Here is a 13,728-nt window from a genome sequence, read left to right as displayed (position 1 = left end):
TGTCAGAACGCTGCAGCATTCCAGGAGTCGGATTGGCCAATCAGATGGCGGCTGTGTGTCATGGTAACAATTTCCAAGGAGACAAAGAGGGAAAATACAACAAGGATGGGGAGACATGCAAACAGAGACATGATAGGATGGGTTTGGACAGAGTTCCTACGCAGTCTGGGAAACTATTCATTTTCTAGGGCTTTCAATTTGTCCATCCATCCATCCATCCATCCGTTCACAAATTCATTAAACCACTAATCATACAGTTAGTCCACCAATCCCTGTTAAGCCTATTTACTCATTCATCCATCCATTTATTCATCCATCTATCTACCTACATATTCACTCAACCATTCATTTATTCATCCATCCAACCATCAGTCCTTTCATTCATTCATCCAACTGTCTTTTCATTTATTCATCCATCCTACTGTCCATCCATTTACTTATCCATCCATCCGCCTGTTCATTTATTCATCCAGCCATCTGTCTATTCAGAAATGTATTCATCCATCCAACCATTTGTCCATTTATTCATCCATCCATCCAACTGTTCGTCCATTTATTCATCCATCCATCCAACCGTTCGTCCAATCATCCATCCATAAAATCCTTTCATCCATCCATTCTTCCATCCAACCAACCGTTTGTCCATTCATATATCCAACAGTTTGTCCATTTATTCATCCATCCATTCTTCCCTCCTTCCTTCATTACAATCCGTTTTTCCAGGCTCCACATTCAAAGCTTGATCACCATAGCAACGTTTGGCTGCCATGAATGTTTTGTGAATGTTTGTTCATGTTTTATTTAAAAAAAAAAACCTGTAAAAGGTTCTAGTAAAAGTTTGAATTCTGACATGAAAAAAAGTTGGAATCCTGTTTCAGTGAAAAAATGAAAACTCAGCTCTGATGGGAAACTGGGAAGCATCAAAACAGACAGTGGATATTATTTCTAAAAAATAAGTCAGAATTTATTTCCAGCACTCCAACATAGAGCAGTTCTTTTGGGTCAACTGTGACCTTTTGCCCTCTAACTACATAAACACGTTGGCCTTGATGGGGAAACAGGAAGCCGGGAGCACCTGCATTACTCAACTCCTGTTTACAGTCAACAATACATTTCCTTTCCTCAATCGGCTTTAAAAATACTCCCACACTGCAGCACATTAAGCCCATAACAGGTGTAAATGGACCAAAGGCTACCTTGCATAATGCCTGTATCTGTGCTGATAATCATGAAAAACCTCAAACTTCAATGATAAGATGATGCTTTTTAGATAAGCCAGGTTGTAATTTAACTCAGAGATGCCGTCACCTCCCTGTTTAAGTGATTAATTCATACTAGTGAGAAGCAATGTCTCAGTACATAATTTTAGGTAAAATTTTTAATCAATTAATGGGTGTGTGTTTATTTATTAAGGACTTTTAAACAACAAGGGCAACAGAAAGTGCTTTAAAAAGAATAAAAACAAGTAATAACAGTGTGCATTCTGTGAAGAAAGAACCATTTTACTATTTTTGGAGGGAAGTTGTACAAATTTACATCAATTAAAGTGTATAATACTGAAAAATACACACCCCTTTAAATCACAGTCAATGAGCAATAATACCTTAATTTCATAAAAGTCCAAAAACAAGGAATTAAATATTAAAGCAAATTCAGTTTAAAAAAAAACCCTTGGAGCCCCTTTCTAATGAAAGGCACAAGTAAAATGACTATTAGCTTTACTATTTTCTCCAGTTAGATTAATAGATATCAATAAATTAGAAATATGATTAAATTCAGTTACTGTGTGCAGTTCAGTGATAAAAATAAATAAATAAAAAAATTTTAAAGTACAATACAAATGGGAATGCTTCTCCAGAGCAGTATTTTCTTCAATTGCTGTGCACCTAAAAAAAAAAAAGTCACAATAGTACCACAAAATATAATAAAACTTTAATTCCTTATCGCCCACCACTAGTTTACGCTGAGTTATCAGTAGCTACCAAGTCAATATCTTTTTCCAATCTATAAAGATTAAGATTTTTATCAAAATCTAGAATCAATCCACTGTCAAAATGTCAAAAATCCACTGAGATTTTTGACATTTGACCTTTAGGGTAGATCAAATGTCTGAACATGTAGCATTATGAGGTGCTGTTAAGAGTTATTTAATGGGAAACAGGAGAATCACAACAGAACAAGGAACAACGTCCCACCCAAATGTGACGACTTCTCATGAAACCACTTGAATCTGAATGAGGCGTCGTCTTCAACTTCTGCAACAAATCAAGCTAAACCAAATGACAGCGATTTCAAACACTGTTGTGAGGCCACCATAAACAAAACCTAAACCTAAACTACTCCGAGTCAGAGTGGAAATCTCTGACTTGGAAAAAGAATAATCTAAAATAATAACCAGGTCAACTTTCAACAAAATCTCCTATTCACTCACAGTCACCACATGCTCCATGAGCTAAGCTGTTTGGAACAATAGGGAGGGGAAAAAAGCAGGAATAACACACAATCATTGGGCATTTACGCAATGCGGTCTATTCAAATCAGGACGTGACAGAGCTGCATGTTTGGTTATAAATAGCTACACAAATAAAAGTAGATTTATACAAGATAACAGTACAGACATAGTTTATCAGTTAAAATTTGCATTTACTAATAAAATGCAGACATGGAAACAACAGACAAGTTCTTTCAGGTAGAAATTATTAATGCAAGAACAGATCAAGGCTGATGTTTTACAAACTCAAATTTAAGACTTTAACAGAAACATACAAAAGATTATGTAGATACATATATATACATACACACATGTTTATACATATACATATATATATATATAACATTATTTAATAGAGAAGACTGAAACTTGACTACCGTATTTGAAATCCACTAAACCTGTGACTTCAGAGTTTGTGTTGCACCAAATGAGAGAAGTGGTAGCAGTAGCAGCGGCGACGGTTTTCAGGTGTTTAGAAACACAAAACTGGGAAATTTCTTAGGTCTGTTTGTGGCTCTTGTCTCTTTGTAGCTAGCTAATTAGCTAGTAAAGGTATATTAGCAGCTAGTGGTAGCCTCAACCAATGACTGTTCGGAGAACTCAAACTTTTATCTTACAAAAAGGTCCAGTGAGAAAAATCCTAAATATATTAAATTAAATGCTTTTTAAGACCTGTGATTAACGTATTTAAGGTCAGCTTAACTTTTCTTAAATACATTTAGGGCATTTTAAGAGTTTTTAAGAATGCAGGCCACACTGGATGTGATCAGTTAGATATGTAGTGATTTACACTCCACATTTTTAACATTGTATAATTTTCCTTCCCAATTATGAACCATTTGCATTGATAGATTTATCAACTGTGCCTGATATGAATTAAGGCAAAAAGAATCCTTACAATTTGCTTCTCCATCAAATTGGAATCACCTGAAGGAAGACTTAAAGTTGAAGGTTACATAGAAGCATGAATCATATTAAATCCTCTTAAAATGGTTGAAACAACAACATGAGATAAGGTTTAAGGCAGTCTTTCTCAAACGGTGATCATAGGGACCACTGGTAGTGTGCCAGGTGCTGCGTGTAAACAACCGTTCATTTGCAGTGACGTTAGCTCAAAGTAAAAATAATAACAGATAAATGGCTTAAGACCAGGTCACTAAAAATAAAACATGAAGGTACCGGTGGAAAGATTCTCAGGGTGAATTGCAGAACTTTTATTTTTGTACACTGTTATGATACATAGCATGCTGCATGCATGCAGATCTCAGTCTGTAGCTGTGCTGAATGCAGTATGATGGTGACGAGGCGGTGAGCAAAGCTGCACCCCACCTGATTAACTCCATCTTCACACCAAAAATCTAATTAAATGAAATGCTTGTTTTCGCAAAAGCAACTCTAGTCTACTTTTCTTTTACTACGCTTCTAAAATATAAGTATCCCTAAAACGTCATTTGTGGGCAAGACACTTGTAGTTAAAGAACATTTTTTGATTTCCATGTGTTTTCCATCATTGGAAAACTCAGAATCAACACATTCTGAATCAGTAAATAACTCAAAATGCCCCAAAACATACCCTTAAATATTTGCTTAAGGGGTTTGAAAACTTTTGCAAGGCAATATTAAAGTCAGTGTGACAGAAAGAGGAGAGGGGGGATGAGTGGAGGGAATTACCAGCAGTGGAGTTATGCAGGAGCAGGGAAGCCTGGCCTGGGAGGTGGCCCCTGGGTGTACAGTCCTTCCAGCAGAGGTCAGCTTCTGAAAGAGAGGCCAAGACATTAAACTCGACCAAGAAGATAATAAAAACTCTTAAAAAAACAGCAAGATCTAAAGTTGTTTTATTTCTAAACACCAAGAAACCTCAGTAAAAAGGCATCTTATGGGAAAGATGCCTTTTTGCTTTTGACTTAAGTGCAGAAAAATCAGAACAAGAAAATATAACCAGGAAGTTCTGCACTAAGCTAGCAGGAGTGGTACGTTTTACAACCTGCATCATAGATACAGAGCTAGTTAAAGAGTTTATAAGTCCTTACAGAGCAAACAGACTTTCTGAAAGCACATGGCACTTCCTATTGTGTAATACTTCCTCTGATTCACCTCAGGTTTTCTACAAGGCTCACTGCTTCCTGCTGCGATAAGCAGCGACGCGCCACACTCACTCAGCTGATGTTTACGTCCATCAACTCAAGACGTAAAAAAGAAAAAAGAAGTTCAAAGAACCAAACCAGAAGATGTGAAAATATTCCCACAGAGCTTTCAGTTTTAAGACTCAACTTGTGCAGCTCTAATTGGGCGCACAAGGCTTTTCGCCAGCTCCATCCTCTGCCTGCATACAACCAGTCATAAAAAATATCTTTCTGAACGTAGAGGGGCTTCTCTCCCAGTAAGCAGCTCTTAACCCAGTGGAGCTGACGAGGCACAGCTGCCATACGAGGTGGGGCAACTCAGGAGTCAGCTATGCGTCGCAGCAAACACCCACAGCCTGACTAAGCACACGAGGTCACAGAGGTTAAGCCTACAGTATGTGGAGCAGTTTTAGTGTTTCAACGGGCTTTAAGACAGTATATCAACAGCAGTCTGATCCTTAAGCTGGTTTCTGTGGAGATTCTTTATGGGAAATGTAGATAAATTGACTTTTTCTCCAACATGGAAAAACACTTTTCTACTGAAAAAAAATGCAACAATTCCCAAATTATTTACAATAAATAAAAAAAATAAAAGGCAGTAGAGAGCAATTACTGTGAATAACTTGCATTAGAACTCTGGTTTGATCCATTGACAATGTTTAGCTAAAATTACAAAACTGTTTTTTAAAAGCAGGACCGCAGCAAGGCTGCTGGCTCATAAACACTAGGACTGCTGTCATTCATCACTGCTGCAGGAAAAACCAACAATGATGAGCTCATATGTGTGTGTGTGTGTGTGTGTGCATGTGTGCGTGTGTGCAATTCAGCTTTGCTCATAGCTCCCAGCTACAATTAAACCAGTCTAAAGCGCCGTAACCCAGCAGGGGGTCACAGTCTCAGAGATGAGCTATGAGTCTTATTAACAGTTTTGAAACCTAATGAAAGCTTTAGAGAAATCTGCTTAAATCACACAGGAGATGGGTTATGCGAGAAGAGTTATAAAATATAGTATTCACAATAAATCATTACTTTCAGCTGACCAATATTTGCTTGCATGTCTGGAGTCTTTATTTGATAATTAAAGTAGAAACTAAGGGCTGAAGGAGATCAGATCCTCAGTTTGTAGGAATAATAATCAGATATGCAACAAGATTTTTACTTTCTTACACCCCTTTGAACAAACATTTAAACATTTTATGACTGCAGACCAGCCTCTGATTTAATCAACATGTTTATTCAGAGCTGATTGTTAAAAAAACCTCAAAAATCATTTATCATTTACCACCACTGCACAGTTGTGCATCACTTTGTATTTCTACATCACGAAATATTCATAAAAGAATGTTTCAGCTGTGTGAAAAAGTTCGAGGAGTGAATTTTTTGCATCGATAGCCCTCCTTAATGCAACAGCAAAGTTAAACAGAGCAGACCAATTATTACATAAGCTCCATGGAGAATTCATGTTCCAAAGATGAAATACAAAATAAAAGTAAAACCAAAACAAAACCTGCAGCCTTTCTGTGATGCTAACACACAAGTTTTACCTTGTGGGAAAGTTTTGGTACAAACTGCTCGATTCAGCCTGGGGCTGCATGAAATTGGTAAATATTCTCATGTTCATGTTATCTTCTTTTCTCTCATTTTCATTTGTGCTTCTATTATTTTGTGTCTTTTTGTCATTTGTGCCCACTGCGACCAGCCATAATTTGATATTTTTTTAATTAAATTGCTGAATGTTCATCCCAAAAGACTGCAAAACCTCGATTTTCATGTGATAAAGAAACAATTATATTTGGTTCACACTGAAATAAAACCAAAGCAGAACATGAGACAAGATAAAGTAAATAAGATTGCACATGTTAAACCTTCCTACATTTATTGGCACAGGATAAAAACAATTTTGCCTTTTCTATCTGTCCATTCTAAACATAACGGTGAAATTTAACTCAAAATATTGACTAAGACCGGGTGTTTCAACAACACACACAAACAAAGTGGATGGAAATCTGGGGAAGAACCTCATGTCCGATGTAAAGCAGAGGATGTGTGATGCTGCGGGCCTTGAAGAATCTTGACAGAGTGTGTGTCGATATAAAGTGCTGTCCAACTGGTAAAATATGGTTTCCTTAAAGTGAGCATGTAAGAAAAAAAAATGTAAATATTTCCTGAGGGATTTGTTTTCACTGCTTAATAATGACTGAAATGAAAAGTTGGATTTTCCTTCATTTTTTATAATTTTTTTTTTTTTTTTGCATTAAAAAGTCCTGTATGAAGCATGTTTGCACAGAGTGGACTGAAGAGAAAGAAAACCTCTCCTCAGATGTAAAGTATGTGTGAGGTTTAACACCATAAGTGGATGGCGGGTTGGTGCGGGGGCAGCTCATGCAAAAACTGAATTTACACCATGCTGATTTACCATCTGCAGCAACACGCCTGCTCTTTGTGTCCGCTGACATGTGGGCGGCCACATGCGGATGCCATGCCTGGTTTAACATGCCAGAATAAAATCATCATAAACGCCTCTCTTTTTTTTTGGTTGCAGTGGATTCAAGCAATCTGTGCGTCTGAGAGGAGAAATACCAACAAACCGAGGCGCTGAAGGGATTTTTTTTTTGTGTATTTGTTAAAGGTGTGAGTTTTGAGTAGGTCATGTTATTTATAGCTCTCTGTTTCTCCACAGTTGGTGTGAAGATGTTGCAGCAAACAGGAGGCTGAAAGCTAAAGCAATCCTGCTAGAAACCTTCTTCATATGCAGGAAAAAGCGATGCTGCTCTTTATGAGGGCTTCAGATAAAGCTAACATCACAGGACGGAAGTGAGAGACTTGAGAGGAATGCTCGCGATCAGAAACTGGCACACACACACTGACTCACACACATCAGAGGCAAGAATCAGAAGTATTTCTCCAGGCAGCCAAGGGCTACAAACACAAACCACAGCAGAAACCCCTGTAAAGCTCCAGACTGTATTTTCTGCTTATTTAACAACAAAACACTCAGCGTGGGTCAATTAAAGATTAACAAAGTAAGACACCACTCAGTTTATGAGCAATGCAGCAGGGGATTGCAGAAGTCAGATTATAAAAATGACACCTCAAATGTTGTGAGAAGAGCTGAAAACAGACATAGAGCAACAAGGAAGCTGATCACATGTCTAGCACATTTTATCTATGTAAATACTGTAGTCTCTGAAGGAATACAGGATGAGAGGAAACAGAGTTTCACACCACGGCACTCATTTTAATGATTAAACTTTTTTAATCTCAGGTTTTTCCAACTAGCTCCAATTTTAATAATAGAAAAAAATTAAATTGACTCTTCAGTGAGTTGTTTGACAAGTTTTTTGCTTAATTACAAGAATAAAGTCTTCATTTAAAAAATTTTCTTGTCTTCTTTTCTGAAAAAGAAATTGCAAACGAAAAATATTTCCAAAAAGTGGCTTTTTGGTTTCCAGGGCCATGCTGCAAGAATTTTGATTTAATTACAAGAATTAAGTCATATTATCAGAATAAAGATACAATTTTAACAGAACATCTTAACATTGAGGGAAAAAAAGCTTTTAGTTCTCAACTAAATAAACTCAGTTGTTTCAAAGTTCTGCAAATGTTAATAATTTGATGCAAATGTGTAAAAAAAAAAAAAAAAGAAGTATTTTCTTTTCTGTAAAATCAAAATATAACTTTGTAGAATGCTCAACATTTCTCATTTAAGTTAAAAAATTTTTGTTTTGCAAAACCCCCGCCGATTTATTGATTTATTTTCCAGCCCTACTTCCGGTACTAAAGAAAGAGCTCTGAAACACATCAGTGAAAGTAAAGTAAGAAGAAAAACCCAGCTGCACAAACTTATTGCTCTCTAGTAACTCATTCATGTGTAGAAACATGAATTTGGCGGCAGGCTATTCTTCCCTCACTAATGACTCAAGTATGTCATCATTTCACCTCCAACCGGCTGACAGACAAGAGCGAACATGCAGCTACAATTCAAGATGGAGAATCGCATGAAATCGAGGAGCCAACCACGCCTGAAGAAAACAAATCCCTCCAGCAGTTTATAAAGCTCTTATTCACTAATCTAGAATAATCATCAAGATGAGGCGTGTTAGATTAAAATTACCTCATGTAAATAACAACCTTTAAGCCGGTATTAAGCATTAGACCCACAATTTTCTGTTAAAAATTTTTGTTTTGTTTAATGGTCTGATGTAATATAATTGTTTTCATTCGCTACAAGTGGAAAATTATCATAATTAACAGAAAGGGGCTTTCAAGTTTAAATCTGTGTGTAACTATATTAGTACTTCTCAAATAGAGGGGCACCAATAATTTGATGCTGATGTGTTAAAAGATTAAATATTTTCTTATTTCCAAACTAATACTGTAACTTCATAAAATGCTCAGCATTCCTCATTTTAACACAATTTGGTGTAGAGTAAGACATATACAATTAATTCTTTAATTGTATATAAAGATTTAAGTGGGAAACTGAATTTTTTATCTGATTATCATGAAAATAGATTAATCGATTTCTAAAATAATCATTAGTTGCAACCCTATTTTCAATACTATTCTAATTTATCATACGAGTCTGTAAAGTTCATATCTAATGGCACAAATTCCTAAATTTTAGCTTTGAACTAAATTAAATATCTTTGTCAAAAATCCGTCCTGAATATTAACGGCGCTGCAGCAGAGATGTGAACGGCCAGCAGATCAGTCAGAGAATGCTAATCTTTATAACTGCACCAGCAGCACTACCACAGATCAATTAGGCTGTTTTCTGTGAAGGCCAGAGGCAGCTGGACAGTATATGTATTACACAAGGTGGATACTATGAGGTAATGCAAACATGTAAATCTTACGCTCCGAATTGTGCTGAAGAGCCTGTGGTTGTTTTATTAGGCTTCCACAAGTTACATAATTGCTCATGTTATTGTGTCAACCTACTTCAGAGCAGAAAAACAACGCCCCTCGAATGGAATAAGGAGCTTAAACCTCCAACAAGCTAAAAATAACCAAGCACGCCAACTGATATTCTGGGAAATCTGGAGGTTTAGGAAAACATTCGGTAGAAAGTGAATAAAAACACGTTGAATGTGAAACAAAGGCTGTAGTAGCTGAGACGTTTCAAGTGGGGGTGTGTGTCCGCTTGCTGCTGGAAATGGTTTGCATATGACCAGACGCTGGAGCAATCCTGCAAACCTGCAGAACAAAGCTCAGTGGCACAGGGCGGCTTTAAAGAAGGACTTCTGGGTCTGGTCCACGTCAACGAGGTCTGTTACAAAATTTGTTACATATTCAGCCACTGCGCTTCACTTTCACACTCTGCTGCATCAAACAAACTAAACCTTTAAAAAACCTGTTCCCCTCCTCGCCTGTGGTGGCGCTACATAAAGAACGACTAAAGAAAATGATAGAAAAACCTACAAAAAAGAAAGAGCAACTTCCTTCTTTACAAAACGTAAACAAAAATGGTTGTAGGATTTCTCTTTTGTCTTGGCAAAAGACCAGATTTCATTTCTCCCGCTAGGGTTAGACACGTTTGTTTTAGTTCTTTTTACCCATAATGCCCTGCACTATAGTCCTCTTCCTGCTTTTGGAGCAGTCTTTGGTCTAATTTGCATTCACATATCCATAAAACCACATTAGAGTTCACATCAACCAAACAGAGACGAAGGATTTTAGGTGGACCAGAGTTCACATTTTTGGTCCACATCGGTTTTATTTCACATTCAAACATTCCCAAATAAACTGGACTTTTTAGGCAAACAAATTAGAGTTGGATTAAAGCGAACTAAACAGGGTTGGTGGGAATAAACCCTCAGATGGCTACAAAGAGAGGCGACTACACTTTTCTCTTACTTAGAGACAAATTCATGTTACATTTCTGGCCCTTTCAGACACCAAACAAGCAGCTGTAAACCTTGTGTCTGCCAATCTGTTAAGCAGCAGACTGCAGGCTAGATACAGGAATAGCTGACTTATGAACCAGCCAATGCAAAATACATACTTAAAAAAAAAATGTATACTTACTTTTTTGCTCAAACTTTACTTGTCAATATATAATCAATATATTGGAATAGGAAAGAATAGAAAGCCTTTATTATACCACAAATAGGTAATTCAGTAATTAAATTATTTTAGGAGAAGTAGCAAAAAACCCTTTCATATAATTGCAAATAACATAAAACTGTGTTATTTGCAATAACTGTGGTAAAATGATTAAATATCCACATATATAAAAGCAACACTCATTCTAGGTTTCTGGAATTACAGCCACTGCAGTTTTGCCCTCCGTTTCCTCTAAAAGACATAATTCTCAGGAGAAATCATGTGAAGAACTTTCACCCACTGGATTTCTACAGCTTGTTTCATTTGTCCTTTGTTCTATTTTGCTGCACAGCATGGGATAAACGTTTAATTTCCAAGAAAAGGGTCATGCCCAATAGCAACTGCACGTCTGTACCTGCACATGACAGAGACTTGGAGCTTTGTGCCAGGTGAGCAGATTCCCACTTCTGTCATTTCACAATTGCTCTACAAAGAGACAGAAACCAATTGTCCTCTGAACACACAAAAACACATTTAACAGGAGGCTCACTTTCTTCCTTCCGCCACTTTTTGGGCTACAGTGGCAAACAGAAGAGGAGGCGGAAAGGATTTCTTGGAGAAGAAAGTAACCAACTCCGCCACTCTATTATGAGAGAGCATGCAACAAGTTTTACCATGTCCAACATCCTACAATCGGCGCACCAGTCAGGTACTGTCATGCCTCCCAGTCATTTGAAATAGTGCAAAGTAAGGAAAACGTCAGTGGCAAAAAAAAAATAAATAAACCAAAGTCAATCATATTTATTACGCACAGCAGCAGAACATCACAATAAAAAAAATATATAAAAAATACAAAGATACAACTTAGACTGTCTACAACGTGTCAAACTCAAGGCCAGAGAGCCAAATCTGGCCCTCCATAGCTTTTTATGTGCCCCTTGAGATTCTAGACTAAACATCAAGTGAGCTTAATTATTATGTTATCAATCAAATCAATGCCATTTTCATTTGTTTACTACCAAATTATATCAATCAGTCCCTCCTGTTTTTTGAGAATTATCGTGGAAATTCACACAAAATCAACAAATCGCTGCACTTTTTTGGGGGAGTTTATTGCTAATTTTTCTCAAAAATTGTCAAAAACTTTACTTGTATTAAACAGCTGCCTTAGCCTCAATTCATTTCAGATTGTAGTCCATGATCTATACATCGAGTAATAAACAGTCACATTTACCGTCATAAATAAGCACAGATGTTTCTAAATTAGTACCACAAATACTTTGACGTTTATTGCAAAAAAAATCACAAAAAGAATCACAAAAACCGGTAGGGACTAAAAAGATGTTTGATAATATTGTTTAATTTTAGGAATGCATTGATATTGTAACAGTTTGTGAACTGGTTTTGTCAAGTTATTAACTCAAGAATAAAAGTCATAATATTACAAGAATACTGTCGTAATAATAGGAGAATAATTTGTACACAATAAAGTCAAAACAATACAAAAATAAACCAGCATAGTCATAATATTAGAATAAAGTAATAATTTCATGAGAACTCCAGCAAAAAAAATTTAATAAAATAAAAATATGACTGTTGAGCATCTTTCTGTAAGTTTTACAAATAAGGAAATATTTCATCTTTCAACACATCCGTATCAAACTATTATCAGCAGAAGGATTTTGAAACTATGGTGCAAACAACTGTGGTTTTTTATGGTTTTTTTGAAGAAAGAAGAACACAGACTTTTGTAATCACATCAGATCTTAACTCTAAAGGTTTTTTATCATTAAAACAACTTTTTTCTTGTGTTTTTAAGATGTTTTTTCTGGTAAAACTACTTTATTCTGTGAATATTATGATTAAATTTTTGTAATTAGACAAAACTTCTTTGTTGTACAAATTACAGAAGGGATAACAGCAATAGAAACCAATTTTTGAAAATATTTTCTGTCATTTGCAATTTCTTTTTTTTTTTTTCTTTTGCCACATCACCCAGCCTTAGTCAGAGAGATTCAGATTAGTAGCAAGACCAACTGCGACCGAAAGACGTTTTAAAATTTTTACACAATCTAAAATTGTAGCCAATTTTAGATTGGCTGTCTAAGATTTGATCTTAGACAGCTAAGATCAAATCTTAGCTGTCTTAACTGAATGGCATGTTCTTGTGTTTTCCTCCTTTTGCAGAGAAAGAGAAGCAGTTGTGTCACATTAACACAGAAACGCATCATGAAATTTGATATGCTTAACAATGACTTTAATACCTCTACCACTGGATAAAAGAACTTAAATTAAACATTTTTCCAAAACGTGTGGTGGGTAACAAAATATTCCAAGGGTTTAAAAGTTATTGTTTCTAAACCATCAAAAAGGAAATAAAAGTCAAAACAACTACTGGGTTATTCTGTAAACTGTAGCTGCCACAAATTAAAACTATATCTGCTGTGTGAGACATTTATAAAACTGTGTGTCAGTGTCTTGACCAGCAGTCTGAGCTCCTTTTTAATCAGGTTTAATGTTTATGCTGCACTTTCACAATATGTGATAAGTAAATTTAGCTATCTTAGTGTTTCACTTCCACTTTCAGCAACAACTATTGCACAGGCTGGGCCGGAAGGAAACAACACGCAGCCTTACTGTGACCAGGCTATGATTGTTTAGGCAATTTATGCAAAACCCACCCCTCAAAAACCGTTTTTAAATAAAGTAACAATGACTTTACTTCACTGCATCTGAAATGGACTACCTGAGAGATTCAAACAAAAATAATGAGTTTTTCCTTTCCATCTTTAAACACATCAAAACAAAAACAAACAAAAACATAATTTTTCGGTGTATAAATACACAAATGCCAGGATGGACTTCAACCTTTTTAAGCTTTGTTTCTAGTTTTAATCAAAAACTACCATATAGTAGTACACTATGTTTTTATTTTATGTTACAGTCCTTGAAGAAAAACGGTTAAATCTGTCAAACTTTTAAAAGAAAATGAGAAACTTCATGTTTTGTTCTCCAGCTGAAACGATAAAAACCGCTGGAATAAGAAAATAAAATTAAGTCATGAAG

At 36.0% G+C, this 13,728-nt stretch overlaps 1 protein-coding gene across 1 annotated transcript in view; it reads right to left on the bottom strand.

Moving 5' to 3' along the window:
• The window catches only part of fam49bb (family with sequence similarity 49 member Bb), a 39,289-nt gene that overhangs the window by 24,081 nt on the left and 1,480 nt on the right, over window positions 1–13,728 (bottom strand). The window contains exon 2 of the mRNA XM_044104254.1: window positions 4,163–4,246. The gene's annotated coding sequence lies outside the window, so the exon portion shown is untranslated. The remainder of the gene's footprint in view (window positions 1–4,162; window positions 4,247–13,728) is intronic.

Source organism: Gambusia affinis, linkage group LG21, assembly GCF_019740435.1.
Source record: "Gambusia affinis linkage group LG21, SWU_Gaff_1.0, whole genome shotgun sequence".
Taxonomy (NCBI): Eukaryota; Metazoa; Chordata; class Actinopteri; order Cyprinodontiformes; family Poeciliidae; genus Gambusia; species Gambusia affinis.
This window is presented reverse-complemented; position numbering and strand designations above follow the sequence as displayed.